The 16,597-nt window shown below is 36.1% G+C and overlaps 2 protein-coding genes across 5 annotated transcripts in view; one reads left to right on the top strand and one right to left on the bottom strand.

The window, feature by feature from the left end:
- The window catches only part of ORC4 (origin recognition complex subunit 4), a 95,349-nt gene extending 87,147 nt beyond the window's left edge, over positions 1–8,202 (bottom strand). For 2 of the 4 annotated variants that reach the window (XM_027131670.1, XM_027131698.1), the window contains exon 1: positions 8,080–8,201. The gene's annotated coding sequence lies outside the window, so the exon portion shown is untranslated. Of the gene's footprint in view, positions 1–7,815; positions 8,009–8,079 lie in introns of those variants that run through there. The other 2 variants (XM_027131679.1, XM_027131687.1) reach the window with 2 other exon arrangements.
- Positions 8,203–8,557: 355 nt separating this feature from the next.
- MBD5 (methyl-CpG binding domain protein 5) overlaps positions 8,558–16,597 on the top strand; it is a 404,162-nt gene continuing 396,122 nt past the window's right edge. The window contains exon 1 of the mRNA XM_027131635.1: positions 8,558–9,183. The gene's annotated coding sequence lies outside the window, so the exon portion shown is untranslated. The remainder of the gene's footprint in view (positions 9,184–16,597) is intronic.

The following is a 16,597-nucleotide window of genomic DNA, read 5'->3' as shown; positions in this document are numbered from 1 at the left end:
TAATACCATTTACATTAGTATCAAAAAAAAAAAAGCCCCACAAAAAATGTATGCATAAATCTAACAAAATACGTATATGATCTATATGAGGTAACTATAAAACTATGGTGAAAGAAATTAAAGAGGATCTAAATAAATGGAGAGATATTCCATGTATATGGATAGGAAGACTCAATAGTGTTAAGATGTCAGTTCTTCCAATCCTGACTTACAGATTCAATGCAATCCCAATCAAAATTATAGTAAGTTATTTTAAAGTTTACATGAAAAGGCAGAAGACAGAACAGCCAATACAATACTGAACAGGAACAAAGCTGGAGGTCAGAATCTACCCCACTTCAAGACTTACTATTAAGATAACAGATAATAATACAGTGTGGTAATGGGGAAAGAACAGACAAACAAATCAATGGAACAGAGTAGAGAGCTCAGATATAGACCCACATAAATATAGTCAACTAATTTGTGACAAAGAAGCAAAAGCAATTTAAAAGAGAAAGAAGTCGTTCTCTGCTTCTCAACAAATGGTGTGGGAACAACTAGACACCTGCAGGCAAAAAAAATGAGTTGACATACACCTTATACTTTTCATGCAAAATGGATCAGAGACCTATACGTAAAACACAAAACTATAAGACTTCTAAAAAGGAACACAGGAAAAATGTAGGTGCCCTTGGGTTTGGCAATGAATTTTTGGATACAACACCAAAAGTATGAACCATGAAAGGAAATGTGATAAAATGGACTTTATTTAAAGTAAAATTTTCTGTTCTGCAAAAGACACCATTAAGAGAATGAAGACAAGCCACAAACTGAGAAAAAATATTTGCAAAACACATATCTGATAAAAGATTGGTATCCAAAATATACGAAGGACTCTTAAAACTCAACTATAAGAAAATAAGCAATCCAGCTTAAAAATGTACAAAAGATCTGGACACGAAACTCAACAAATAAGACATACAGATTGCAAATGAGCCTAAGAAAAGATGTTCAGGGGCCTCCCTGGTGGAGTCCGCCTGCCGATGCAGGGGGACACGGGTTCGTGCCCCGCTCCAGGAAGATCCCACATGCTGCGGAGCGGCTGGGCCCGTGAGCCATGGCCGCTGAGCCTGCGCGTCCAGAGCCTGTGCTCCCCAATGGGAGAGGCCACAACAGTGAGAGGCCCGTGTACCACACACACACAAAAAAGTTCAATACCATGTATCACTAGGGAATTGCACATTAAAACAACAATCTATAACCATTAGAATGGCTAAATCCAAAACAATGACAAGACCAGTGCTGATGAGGACATGGAGTAATTACAACTCTGATTTATTGCTGACTGGAGTGCAAAATGGTAAGTATATGGACTTTGGTAGACAGGTGAGCAGTTTCTTACAAAACTAAATGTACTCTTACACATAATCCAGCAATCATGCACCTTGGTATTTACCCAAGTGAACTGAAGACTTACCTCCACACAAAGACCTGCATCTGAATGTTTATGACAACTTCATTCATAATTGCCAAAACTTCGAAGCAACCAAGGTGCCTTTCATTAGGTATATGGATAAACAAACTGTGATACATCCATAAGATGAAATATTCAGCGCTAAAAAGAAATGAGCTATCAGGCCATGAAGAGAAATGGAGGAAACTTACAGGCATATTGCTAAGGGAAAAAGCAAATCTGAAAGGGGCACACACTGTATGATTCTAACCATATGACAATTTGGAAAAAGCAAAACTATGGAGATAATGAAAAATCAGTGATTGCCAAGAGTTCAAGGCATGCATGGGAGCATAGAGCATAGGGGACTTTGGAGCAGTTAAACTATTCTGTATGATGCTGTCATTGTGGATATATGTCATTATACATTTGTCAAAACCCATAATGTTCAATTCAAAGAGTGAACCTTAATGTAAACTATACACTTTGATTAAAATAATGCATCAATACTGGTTCATCAATTGCAACAAATGTACCACACTAAGGCAAAATGTTAATAAGGGAAACTAGGTTAATAGTAAGAGGTGAGTGTGGATATATAGCAATTCATTGTACTATACATTCAATTTTTCTGGAAAACAAACAAATGGAAAAAACCCCACATCCATTAAAAAATTACAAAGAAAAAAAAAAAAAAGGCACAAAGGCACAATTTGTGAAAACACCAGGTAGGAATACAAGCTTATAGAAGATTTGTGAAAATGAAATGTAAGCACAAAAGATAATCAGTTCAAGTCAGTAAGACAGACAATCTATAAAATGAAGTAAAAAAATAAAATGTATGGGCAAAATCTGCTTTAGCAGATTGTGACCCTACAGAAATATTTGTAAAACAATGGACGGTAATTCAAGGGGAATGTTAGCTACTTTAAAGCTACTTTAAAATTAATTCATCTGTTTGTTGTTGTTTTTAAAGAAATCAGATGCTTTAAGAACATTTATATAGGGAATGAGAAAACTTTTTATATTTTATTTTCTCTTGTCAACACTGATCATGGCATTATTCAGGAACATAGCTCACAGAGGCTGGCAGATATCTGCAATATAAAGCAAATAAGCATCATATTATTTTATACAAGTACTTAATACATCGGAAAGATGCTAGCTACATGTTATTTCTTTTAAAAGAATACAACAAAATTTTATGATCCAGCTTTGTTAATAAATGTACAGAAACATAGGTAAAAAACACTAAAATTACATATATCAACATCTTAACAGATTTATAGGTGTAGGGATTATAGGTAATTTTCATTTTTTCTGATCATTTTTACACTGAATGTATATTACTTTTTGGTAACTTACAAAATAATTATCTTGTGTATTTAAATTAAATAATGTATCTTATAATTTGAGTGTACAGAATAATCAGTGCTAACTGTGACAATAAAAAACTTTTAAAATGTATGTCACATATATAAAACTTATTTCAACATAAAATTTTAAATACATTAGGCCCATGAGACATTGCATCAGAGTGGTGCTATAACACAACTGGACATGATACAAACCACCCAACTTTTAGAGAAAATATTTTTGGTATTTACTCATTATAAAGTAAGTTGACCCAGACATATACCAGACTAGAAATGATTGTGTTGAGAACAATATAAGTTGACGTTTCTGGGTCATCTACATAAAAATATGTATATTTTTTAAATTGCAGAAAGATGAAAGCCCTAAGGAAATGTGAAAATGTGCATATGTGTGCCAAAAGAAAAGCTAACACACTTAGAATTTTAATCTTGCCAAGTCTGACTTCAACCTTTCAGTCAAAATGTCATACTAAATTCCAATTCCAATATTAATCAAGGAAGCAGTATAAAATATAAAAGACTAAGATTTTGTTGTGTTTTTATGGAGGTGAGGAGGGAGAAAGAGAAGAATGTGAGATTAAGGAGAAAAAAATTAGGAAAAACTAACAACCCCAACAAATGCTTGCTTGAAGATAAGCATTTAAGGCAGATTGGGACTGAAAAGGGGGAAACAAATTGAAATAAAAGGATGGGGAACAACTGTCTGTTCCATACTTCATCTACCTCCTAGTTTATAATGGTCAACTCACATTTTATTTTCCCATTAAAGCATTAGTAAAATATACAAAGCTATCCAGACTCATCAGCCAATTCTGTTCAAATAAGATGAACACAGAACATCAAGGTCACTTAATAACCAGTATTTTAATTTCGGCTAGAATTCATTGACAAAGCCATCTCCAAAAGACCTGCAGTGCTAAAATGGTTAAAATTAAACAGAACCTCTATGCCACTCCATCAGAACACAAAGCGGGTCTATAATGAATCCCCAATTCCCTCTGTTACATATTTGCATGCCATGGCTACAAACGAGGACGGATACAGGCGTGCCCTACCAGCAGCTCAGATATCATAAGGGCGTTGCCAAAATGATGAACAGCTCTTGGTAAAGTTCCCAACAAAACAAAGTACTACTTTCCCTCAAATTACTCAGTAATTGCATTTGTGGAAAATTTCAGTGTACGTTAAAACCCTGCAAAAATACTATGTGTTTATTTTAAAAATGGAGTACTAGGCTCAAATCATAACGTTCTTTTTTTTTTTAACCCATGTAAACATCCTGGGAGACGTGGGAAAGGCACGTGGGGGCACAGAGCCATTCTTCCTCATGCTGGACCACCCCAAGCACTGCAGGCAGTCTATCCTGGCCCCTGCCCTCTCTGGGACTGGCTGCCGTCCTTGGGACCAGAAATGCCCCACAAACACCCCGTAGGAGGCCGTCCCACCTCCATTAGAAACCACAGACCTAAGGTGAATAAAGGATTGTTTGAGGAACATTTTAGATTTTAACAGCAGAAACACATCCCCCAAAACAGAATTAGTAGACTATTATGTGTTCATTCCTAAACCATTCAATGCAAAAATATTTTCAATTTCTTTAAACAATTCGTGGCCAACTTGTGGTTAAAAATAACACAACCCCACAAAGATATATTCAGATACACAGTCCTCTGCTGATGTTTTGTGACTATAGTTTCACTACAAAGAAAGCATTTCAAATAATAGCTAAAGACTTGTCATATGGAAATAATATTTGCTTATTCCTGCCTAGGGCAGGAATATCTCTCTATATATAAATAAATATAAATAAATAAATATATATAAATATAAAAATAAATATATATATATAGAGAGAGAGAGACAGACAGACAGAGAGAGGGAGGGAGAGAGAGAGAGAGAGAGAGAGAATGTTGAGATTCCTGAGCTCTGCTTTCACCTGGTTCTCAGAGCACTGGAAATCAGGCTTATACCCTGGAGCAGGATTTCTCATGATAGGCAGTACTGACATTTTGAACTGGATAACTGTTGTGGGTGGCTGCCCTGTGCATCGTAGGATTTTCAACAGCACCTGCAGCACCTACCCACCTGTTTTCAGTAGGAACCCATTTTTAATAATCAAATGTGTCTCTTAGGCATTGCCAAATGACCCCTGGGGAGATCTTATTGCCACAGCTGAGAACCACTGACTTATAGGCAGACGACTGGAAAATCCTTCTTGTTGGACTCTTACTGGCCCAAGAGAAAAAGCTTCCAAATACCTAAAGAAAGTGATATCAGGGTTTTCCCCCCAAAATATGTCCCAGCCAAATCTTTACACAGTGAGAACCATCAATAGCTAGCAAACCCTAGCTAAGTTAAGAGAGACATGAAATAGGTTTCCAATGCCCCTTACATAAATTTGAACACAGAATCAAGGATCACAACAGAGCTGAGGAAAGCCTCTAAAATGAGACTAAAATATACCAACAGAAAGAATAACTTAGAAAACACAGAGCACGCAGGGAGAAATAAACCTCAAAACAAAACTTTAAATCCATAAAGAGAAAAAAAATACCAGAATGCTTTGGAAAAAAATACAAAGATCAAAAAAAGGTATTCAAAATTAAAAATATGATAAGAGAAACGCAAGTTTCAAGGCTTGAAAAATCAAGTAAATTTCCCGGAAAGTGAAAAGCAAAAGACTGGAAAAAGATGAAAAATGGGAGAAAAGAAACAGGTCCAGGAGTACAATATCTAATTGCAGTTACAAAAAACACAGAGGCAAGGAAATTACAGAAAATGTATCAGAAACTTTCTCAGAGCTGAGGCATACAGGTTGTCAAATTGAAAGAATACATGAAATGCACAGCAAAGTAGATATCTATAGACTCATAAGTCAACTCACATTACTGTGACATTTCAGAACACTGAGTAAAACAAAGAGAAGATTCTATAAGTTTCAGACAAAAAGGTTGTAGATGCTTCCATAGGGGAGAAGTAAAGTGCAGTGTTAAAAGTAAGAATGGCTTCAAACTTTATATCAAACACTACGAGTTCCTTCTCAAATCTGAAGAGAAACATTACCAATTTAGAATTCTACATCCAGTCAAACTAACAGGGTACAGTAAAGCCATTTACAGGAACATAATGCCTCACAACATTTGCCTCTAAAATACCCAATAATTTTTTGAAAAAAATGCTCACCCCCATTAATAACCAGGATCTGCAAATTAAAACAATAATCTAAAGCTACCTTCATCAGGTCGGCAAAAACAAAAAATATCAATTGTTATGAAAACTGTAGAAAAAAGGATTTATCATACATTGTTGGTGGGAGTCTAAATTTATATATTCGCTTTGGAAAGTTTGGCATAATCCACACTCTACAGAAATGCATGCTATGTACATGAAATGCATGTGTAAGAAAATTCACAGAAGCATTATTTCTAAGCACTAAAAACTGGACACAATCCAAATGTCCACAATACTACACTAGTTAAATTAATTGTGGTTTATTCATAAAAAGACTTACTACACTTACTATACTATAAACATTACCATACAACAATGAAAATATGTGAACTAAAGCTGTTAACAGGATTAAAAATTTCAACATGGGAGAAAAACTATACATAACATAATTCAATTACATATAGGTAGAAAACAGGCAAAATTAATGTATATTGTTTAGGAATGCTGACAAAGGTGGGTAAAAAATACTTGAAATAAAAGTAGGAAATCATTACCATAAAAATCCAGACAATCCCAATTAACCTTTGGGTGTGGTGAGGAGAGAGGAATGAATAAGAATGAATGGGGGGTGGGGAGAGGGTGCCAGCAATGTTCTAATTCTTCACTTTGGTGGTGATTACAGTGTTCACTTTATAATTATTCATTATACTGTACATCTACGATTTGTGCATTTTTGCACATTTTGTTCACTTTATTTCTATTCACTGCATATCTATGATCTGTACACTTTTTTGCACATTTAGTATTTTGCCATAAAAAAGATTTAAAAATTGTTATCTAAGGCACTTTTATGGCTCTGCTATAATTTTTTTCTGTTCTAAAGTGGCAAACATTTGGTTCCAATATAGACAAAACATTAAGGCACAGGAGTCTAGTTTTTATTCCATTTGACAACATTACTGCACACACTGAAAGTGGTAAAAGCACTAGTCAATGATGCATAGATAGAATCCACTGTCAAAACACACAAGAGAAATAAGTAGGAACTTTAACTGAGTACCCTAAAGGAACCACTACAGAATTAAATAATATCAACACAATAAACATGAGGAATTTCAGATTCTCGGTCTTAAAAGAAACTATATATGGGTCATAATCTTTCAAAGCACCTTTACAAAGGAAGATAATTGAAAGACTAGAATGGTTTTAGTTATGATTATATGGACTGAATGTGAAAAAGAAACGGTGTACTTTACTAAAAAAAAACTTTATTAATGAAAATCCATGAATCCTTTCTTAAATATTCTTAATTAACATGAGGGAAACTATTTCCAGCAAAAATAGTAGCATCTAGTTGAGAAACCAAAGGCTCTAAATCCGAGGCTAATAACCAAAGACACTTAAAATACCTTTTTAAAAAATCTGTTATCTACACTACAGAAAGGGAAACTTCGATGATGTCCCTTCTCTCTCAACCATGACACACACTATCAAGGGTTACACAATCTCACATGCCCTTCTGAGAACAGCCACAGGCGTTGTGTTGCGGCACCAAGGCAAGACAAGGAGAGAAGTTCCACTGAAGAACTCCCAGCTTGCTCCCTCCCCAAAGCCTCTCCAGAATTCCAGGGAGGTCAGCCAAGTAAGGGCTGCTGGTCCTCACACCCCATATAAACACTGCGTCTAATGCCAGAAGTTGTCAAAATTCACACAGCTTGTCTCTCTCCCTGGACAGGTGCCCCGCTCTGGGCTGAAGAAGCAGTCACCAGAGTCATCTAATGAGGCTCCTGAGATCCCATTCCTCTCTTACACCTGGACCATCACATTCCTCACCATCACCGGGGTGTAGTCACCACCTGCCACAGATCTACTCTCATCAGGACGCCAGACGCTCGTCAAGCATTCGTCGCCGGCTGGCTCACAGGGAAGCCACGAGACGGAAGGAGCCCGCCTAGTTTCTGGCCTGCCAGGCCTAGACAAGCCTGCCCCCCTTCCCGCATTCCCAGTCTCCACACCCTTCCGTCCTCCCCTTTTCGATTCGCCTTTCGCCACTGGCGCCCACGGCTTTCGTTCTGAGGCCTGCCTACGCCATGTTACCTCTCACGGAAAAGCCTGCCCTTACCAGGGCAGAGCAGGATTCTGGAGACAGCAGGAATCCCTTCACTTGCTCCTCTCGCCGCGTTCTCTATTCCGCTTCACCTGCTGCTGCCAACGTTACACCAAGACTCCCGGCATGCCCTGCGCAGGCACCGCCTCTCCCATCCCGCCCCCCCTCCCTCACAAACACGTGACCTCCTTTCGCCTCCGTCCACGCCCACTTCCGTTTCTCCACTTTCCCTTAGGGGTGGGGGAGGGGACTGGGGGTGTTAAAGAGTAGCGACTTCCTCCTACTCCCCGCCCCCGCCTCTCTACCCCCCACCCCCCACCCCGCTACAATGTCTTCCGGGTCGCGATCGCCTCGGAGCCTTCTGGGAAACCATCTCATTTCCTCCCCTCCCCCTCCTCCTGCCGTCAACCAACCAGCCTCCCGTCAGAGAGAGACATGCGCAGTGAGTGCCTCCCGTCTCTTCTACCCGAACCCCCCCTCCCCCCCCCAAGCAGAGAGACCCCAGCAGCAGCAGCAGCTGATGATGAAGAGAGAGGCAGTGGCAGAGGGGGGGCACCTTTTATTTCTATTTTTAAAGGCACAGGACACTAATTTTACCCCACTTCAACCTTGAATTGAGGGGGGTGGGGGGAAGGCGGCTGAGTTCCTTCCCCCACCCTCCAGCCCTGAGACCTGAGAGGGGGATTGAGCCTGAGAGAGAAGGAGAAGGAGTTTCTTCTTCTTCAAAAATCCCCCATCCACGACTCCTACCCCCTCACCCCTCCACTAGCCTCCCTCCCGAGCCCCCTCCATCCTCCTCCTCTTTGGCCGTGAAAGGAGAGAAAGAGACCAAAAGCCTCTTAGCAACACAGACCCTTCTCTGCTGCTGCTGCTGCTGCTGCTACTGCTGCTGCTGCTGCTGCTGCTGCTGCTGCTGCTACTGCTGCTGCTGCTTGGCCCTGGCTGGAGACATCTCACTACACCCGGGAGCAGCCACTTCCCCAGCTCTCCTCCTCCTTCGCCTCCTCCTCCTCCTCCACTCCCCCCCCTTTATTACCCTTTGTGTCATCCTCCACAGCTCCAGGGAAGGCACTCAAAAGTGGGGGGCAGGAAAGGTAAGTGTGTCTGTGGGGGCTTCATTGCCTTCCTCTGGCTCTGACTTTAACTCCGGGGCAACAGTAGCACCAAACCACATACGCAGTGGAGCTCCGGGGTGAGGAGGGGGTGGTGCTGGGGGGGCAGTGAAGGAGGGGCTGGAGTGGGGAGGGGTGTGTGAGGTGGGTGCCCATCCTGTCAGAGTAGGAAGGGCACTTTTTATTTTTATTTGCTGTTGTCAAAAGTGGTTTCTCTCCTCTAGCTAACATCTGATTGTGTCTTGCTCCAGTGGGGGAGAATACAAAAACAACCCCCTCCTTCCTCCAATGAGGCGCCAGGGAAAGAGACAGAAAGAGGCACACTTTCTAGATGTCACTTTAAAAAAAGCATTTGGAGAGCTTTTTTCCTTTTTCCCTAGGAAAAGCTCCACTGCATTTGTTTCTGAGTGGGAAAATGTCGGGATCTGGATTGTATCGGAACTGCTTATCCATTTGTAGACCTGAGTGTTTTACCCGTTTTGGTTCTGTGTGATTTGGATATTGACTTCAGTGTTGGAACAGACTTGATTGGTTTTTGCTTTCTGGGTTTAATTTTCCTTTTTTTCGTTTTGTCTGACTTGCATAGAAAATTTCAAATTTTTGGTTGATAGAGGCCTTTGGTTAGGTTTTGACTTGTATTATTGCTTTTTTTGTTAAATGTTTGTTTCATATATCAGCATATAAAGTTCAAAGCTTAAAATGCTTAAAGTTTTAATACCACTGGTATTGTTTCTCCCTATATACGTTCCTGGTATTTATTTTACATAAGATGAAAATATTATCTGTTTCATAATTAATCTGGGTATTTTTCTAATCTTTGTAACTTGTCTGAACAAGTAATCCCCATTGAAAACTTTTATGTTGTTCTGGCTTCATGGAAGGCCAAACCTCTCCATCAATAGTTTGCTGGATTGGTACCACTTTCAGTTTTAACTGAATTATTTATTTACTGTTGTAAATTGAGATGAGTTTTTTATCTCTTGGGGGTACTGAACCAAACTGCTCACTATATGTGAAAGGAGACAAATTTCTAAAATATGTTTTCATGAGTCAAAGAAATCATGATGTTGTAGTTAGAATATGCATTGTAGTGAGATATTAATTGAAAGATAAATCTAAATTTAGTTTTATAGAGTAACAGTCTTGATAAAAGTATTCTTCATTTTTACTTGGTATGTTCTTAGTGAATGGTTTTCAAATTCAGTACTGTATTTGATTTCAGAAATGCTAGAAAGTATATTTCTGATGTAGGCCTTTTACTAGGGCTTACATTGCAAAGTGGAATTTTGTTTCATATGTACATTTCTTTATCCTTTCCTTAAAGATGGATGCACACATTCACACACACATTCCCTCTCACTCTCTCTCTCTCTCTCTCTCTCTCTCTCTCACACACACACACACACACACACCCTTTTTTGAAACTGCATTGGTATCTCTGATCCCATAATTTATGTCAGCAAAAAATATTCTGCTGTAAAGTAGCAATTTTGTGATCAGACTGGCAATGTGAAAACAGCAATTTGATCAACTAGAAAGGATTGAAGAAAAATAAATCTAGAAGGATATTTGACATAAATATTAGAAAGACATGATAATACTTTTAATTTTTTGTTTTCTTGACGGTAAAGCCAAAACACCATATACTTACATTTTACTGACAGAAAAGCATTGCGTATGTAGAAACTTGTTCTGTAAAATTTTAATTACCAACTGTGTGCAAAAGTAGACATTTACACCCAGGGGGAAAAAAAGCTGTGTAGCAGTAAACAACATGGTCCTATTTCCCTCCTTTCTGTTATAAATTTGAACAATTTCTTACCTTTCTCTGAGGTGTAATTGGTGCACTTAAGGAGAAATCTGTGCCAAGTTCAAGTTTGTCTCCCAATAATACTATTCCAGGTCCACCTAGGATTTCTTGTCCTCACCTTAATACCTCAGGAACCTTAACATAAAAGATGGAAAGTAGAACTTAGTGAAGAAATCACTTAAGTAAAGCGAATTGTGTAGGTAACTGGGGTGGTAATTTCCTAGTAGGCAGCTGAGTGAAAATTTACAGCTTGATTATAATACCTTTACTTCCTTTCTGTTTTCCTTTGAAAACATTTCTTATCCACCACCCCCCAGGGTAACCCTATATGGTTTGAAGATTCCAGACCTCCTCTAAGTTGGATAATGACTTACCTTTAGGAGTCTGTTTATTTTCATTATGGCTTATTTTTTAAGTATTAAGATATATTTTAGAATTGTAATTTTCAACTTGGTGATATCTTGGAGGTCACTTTATCCAACTCTTCATTTTCCATATTGCTGAAGTTCAGAGAGTTTGAGGAACTTGTGCATAGTTCCAAGGCCTGTAAGTGGATGCACATGGACCAGAGAACTCTGGTTTCTTGACATTCACTGTGCTACACTACCTCATATTCTTTTGTCAGGAATGAAACTTGTGCACAGTTATGTGTATGGCACTTAAGGGTTTTATATGGGGGCGTATACTAAGAATATTAAGGCAAATAGCTCTAAAGCCATAATTTTGTCCATTTATAATTCAGTAATTTGTTGTTGATTTTTTTAGGAGATACTGATTTCCCTCATCTTGGATTATTACTATTTTGAGAATTATTTCAGCTTTCCCTAATGCTTATTTTTCCCCCGCACTTCCAATTAATCAATGAATACCCTTCTTACTCTTGTATTAAGGATATATATGTATATATATAAAGAATGCGTATTGTATTATAAATGTTTACTTGTGATTCATGCTTTATGAACTGCTTAAGTAAGACTAAAGATTTTTTTCTTGTTAATATTTATATACCTTACAGCACAGTGTCCGGTACACAGTAGGCCCTACTGCTTGTTTGTATAATTGTTATTAGAGTTAGGCATATTTGAATTTCTTGACTCTCAGATGTAGAATTTCTTCCATTTTCCTTTCCTTCCTGCTACAATTTATTCACTACCACGAATATTTTTTTTCTTTATCTTAACTGTGGTTCTCACTTTTTCTAATAGCCAATTTAAATCCTGTTAACAAATAGTACTCATAAAAAGTGAAAACATATTCTGTACAGGATGCAATTTGACAAAAGTGATTTATTTTAAATAAGAGATGATAAAAAAACTCCAATTAAGAATGTACTAGCAAATGTTCAGGATACATTTAAATTTTATTTCATTGAGTAACTGGTACAATAGGTTACTGGAATGATTAGGCTGCTTTTACTATCTCTATAAAGCAACTGATACTTAGGTGACATGTTTCCCTGACTTTGCTTTTTCAGTCCTTACCCAGACAATTATCAACTTTCCAGTTTTCTATGGATATGAACATTTATTGCTAGTCATCAGTGGGACCCCAGGAGGTCAGCCAGAAGGCCTATGTCCAGCGTATGTACTTTTGCAAACTTGTCTGTATTTTGAATGTATGTGCAGAACAGATTGTACTTAATTATTCATTAAACATTTATTGAGCATCTACTGTATGTCAGGCACTCTGCTAGGCATCTGAGAAACAATGCCTACAAGTCCTTACAATTTAATGTGAAGACATATCCTTAATTGTATTCCACAGGCAAATTGGTGATATCTTTATTTGATGTCTCTGCCTAAATAAATTTTATTAACTAAATGGATACTGTTAGGTGGAAAAATGCATGTTTAAAAAGTTTTCATCAGTAAATTTAAAAGTATACTAGAGAGAAAGAGATTTCCTGAATTTCCTTTGCTCTTATATACCTCTTAGAATAATATAGATTCACAATTTTTAAAAAGGAGGGGATCCCCTGCTGGTACATTATCTTGTGAAGGTATATAGACTTCTGAGGGTCAGTCAATTCTGATCTCTGTTACATTCATTCTTAATTTTCTATATTAGTAATAATTATACTTACCGATTATTATGAGTGCCTAGCACTGTGATAAATATTATCAATCTCAGTCAGCCCTTACAGTGATCTTGTTAACTTTGTAACATTGTCCCCATGTTATAAATGAAGAAACCTGTTACTGACAAAAAAGGAATTTTTCATGTGGCAGCAAAATATTCCATCATAGTAAATTCATGACACTTTCTAATTAAAAACAGTCACAATAAAGAGTTTTTATCAGTCAGTAAGTATGCTGGTAAACATTAGTAAAATTATGGCCCCAATAGCTTATTGACAGAGCAATGGAAAATTTCTAAAAATTTATAAGGACAGGAAAACAAACCAAAAAATCCAATCCTTTATCAGGAACATAGATGCAGACCAGCGTGCAACTTGAAATAAAATATACATAAAGTCAGTCTTCTCTTTGTATGGCAAAAATGACATTTAGGCCTTCTACATATTGAACTTCCTTTGTCTTGCATGGAGTTAAATTTAGTATCTTGTTTCATGAAGTTTGGAGGTTCCAACAATTTGTGACCCAGTGAATATTTACTATAAAAATTTTTATATAACTGTTGATAATGGAAAACCTGTAAATAAAGGGAAGTTTATATTGCCTAATGTTTTGATGTGTATATATACATACTTTCTGGACCTTCTATCTTACAATATTTTCATAATTATTACATCATGTATATATGATTAAGTTCAATGTACTCTTTTTAGTATTGCTTAAAGTCAAATTTTTTTAGTATAAGAATGGACAACTTGTTGGATTCTCTAGATGCCTAAATTATTATATAGTTGTTCTTTAAAGCAGCTACTGAATTAAGATACTTTTTGATCCAGCTAATCAGAGTTGATTTTTAACATCCTTTGCTTTTAGGAGAAAAGGGTAATTTTTTAAAATTCTATTTTATTAATCGAGTAACTTCCATATCCATCCTAAGTAATGCAATTCATCCTGTATGCTTACATTGACTCTATTATCCTATAAACGTTACGCCAAAGCATTATGACCTGTAGAGTTTGGAAATATTTTTAAATGCTAAAGAACTGTTCTGTGTCATCTATTATTCTTCAGAAAGGAATGTTTATAACATGTGATTTCTTATTTTTAAACCAATCTGAATAATTGGTGGGATTGAATAAGTCTGTGATCCTAAATAATCTCCTTAGATAACCTAAAGGTAATTCAGTTAAAAGTAGAGATTCTAACTCTTAAGCATCTCTGTTTGAGGTATTTCTATATCATGTAAGATTTTAGAAGTTGGAATGACTCAGTATAACTCTTCAGAGAGACAAGGTGCAAGTCAGGCCTAACATATATTAAGGTATATCTTCTAATGTAGCTAGACATAACAGAAAAGAAAATCACTAATGATATCATACCTGGTGAAAAGCATATACTTCATTCAAAGTTGGTTGTGAGTAATTCTGATTTGAGTCCTTATTTCACTTGACCTATATAACCTTTTCTTAGAGAAGTTGTAATTAAATTCTGTGATTTTTCTATGTATTCAAAGCTATTGTTTTCTATACACCCAGTTCAGAAGTGTCTACTAATCTGTTTACCACAAATTAACTTAATCCATACATTCTTAATATTACTAGTATCTAAAAATAATAATCTAGGCTCACTGGTGTTGGGGGAGGGAAGTATTCCACTTTCAACAAAAGAAAGTATTGATTTTCAAATAGCTTCTTTACTTGGGATATACTGATCTAAAAAATAGCTGCTATGTAAAGTAAAAAGGATTTTTATTTATTTGGAAAGTAAATATAAAGTTTACCATTACTGAATGTTAAGCGACATCAGAATATTTAGGAAATCAATTACATGTTCCAGTAATGACAGAAATTTAGAGGCTGTTTTTTTAGCATTATTCTAAAATCATTTTCCTTCTTCCACATTTGTCACACAGGAGTTTGTGCTGAAGGATTTCTTGGCCATTTTAGAGACTGTAATCTAGTTAAAAGGTTTGTTTATGCTTCCCATCTCTGTTCTGCTGATGGTATTAGAATGCAGGCCAGAGCCAGACATCTAACTGTTTATAACATTCAAACTTCAATTAAAGCTACAGTGTTCTGTTCACTATATATCAGAAAGCTCTTACCAGATGCAAATACCGCCAGTAATAATGGCAATGATTTTGTATAGCCATAGGCTTTCCTAAATCATGCCACTCCTTATGAATTCCTTTTTCTTATTTAGGAAGTATTAACATTTAATTACTTCATAGAAGTCTAAAAATGAAGCTTTTTTCATTCTAGAATTAGTATAGCATTTCCTTCAACAATCGTTTTTGATAATAAAACCTAGCGGCTTATATTATTGCATATCTTATTAAAATGATCCAGTTTAGCTTTTTTAACATTAGTAAATTCTTAGTTAAGTGTTAGTTTGCTGTCCAATTGATTTGACTCCTGTTTCTAGTTTGAAGACTATAACAATATTTTGTCTATTAGAAAACAAAAGCAGCAATCACATTACTACAGTATTTTTGTATGTATGAGAGGGGACTAGATCCACATAATACATATTTTAATTTAATCTTATGTTGCCTTTCTGGTCTGCTGCTCATACTGTTTGTGGTTTCTATGTTTAAGTACATTGATAAACTGTTTTTAAAATTTTTTAAGCTGTTAAGAATTATCTGAAAATATTTTTTCAGCAGCTTCTCTGTTGTACAGTTTACCTCAGTGAGTCAGAAAATGAATTGTGTATGTGTCTAATTTTTCTAATTAGTAGGCAAATTTCCTATCTTATATTGCTTTTGCTTTTTATGAAACTAAATTTTAGTTTTTATTAATTTTAGACCTTGATTTATTAAATGTATATATTCTTTATGTATATACATATATTTTTTATTAAAATATAAATTTAAAGGAGATTTAAACATTTCAGGAACGATGAAAAATTATATTAAATTGAATGAAAACTTGCTAAAATGCTTTTAATTAAGAAACATTACAGTGGAAAAAGCTGTATTTCTCATTTTCCTTGGCACTGAAAGTAATGATCCTTTTATTTTGGGGTTATTATAGGGTAGAAAGTTAGGAAAGACTACCTGTGGTATCTAAAGATAAGCACTAACAACAACCATGCAAAATTTGACTTGTAGGCTAAAAACCTGGAAGGATCTGTAAGATAAGCTAAGTTGAAACCAAGTCACAAAATAATGTGCACAGTATGATCCCATTTGTGTGAAAAAAAATACATACAGGTTAATATACATACAACATATAAGAATATATATTTACATACATATAATTTTGTATATCTGCATATATATTTATAAAATTAAAAATTGTGTAAAATATATGCCTTATATTTTTGTAAATACATTAAGAAATGGTCTGGAAAATACGTACCAAATTGTATCCTTAGTTTATAGAAAGTATGTATGTGGGATGCTGGAAGGTTGAAGAACTCTTCCTGTTTTGTATACTTTACTATTACTGGGATTTTTTTTTTTTTTTAAGAATAAGCTCATATCCATGTAGTAATTTTATAATGGAAA

This window comes from Aethalodelphis obliquidens, unplaced genomic scaffold (assembly GCF_003676395.1).
Source record: "Aethalodelphis obliquidens isolate GAN/ISIS:26980383/991018 unplaced genomic scaffold, ASM367639v1 scaffold2, whole genome shotgun sequence".
Classification (NCBI taxonomy): domain Eukaryota; kingdom Metazoa; phylum Chordata; class Mammalia; order Artiodactyla; family Delphinidae; genus Aethalodelphis; species Aethalodelphis obliquidens.
This window is presented reverse-complemented; position numbering and strand designations above follow the sequence as displayed.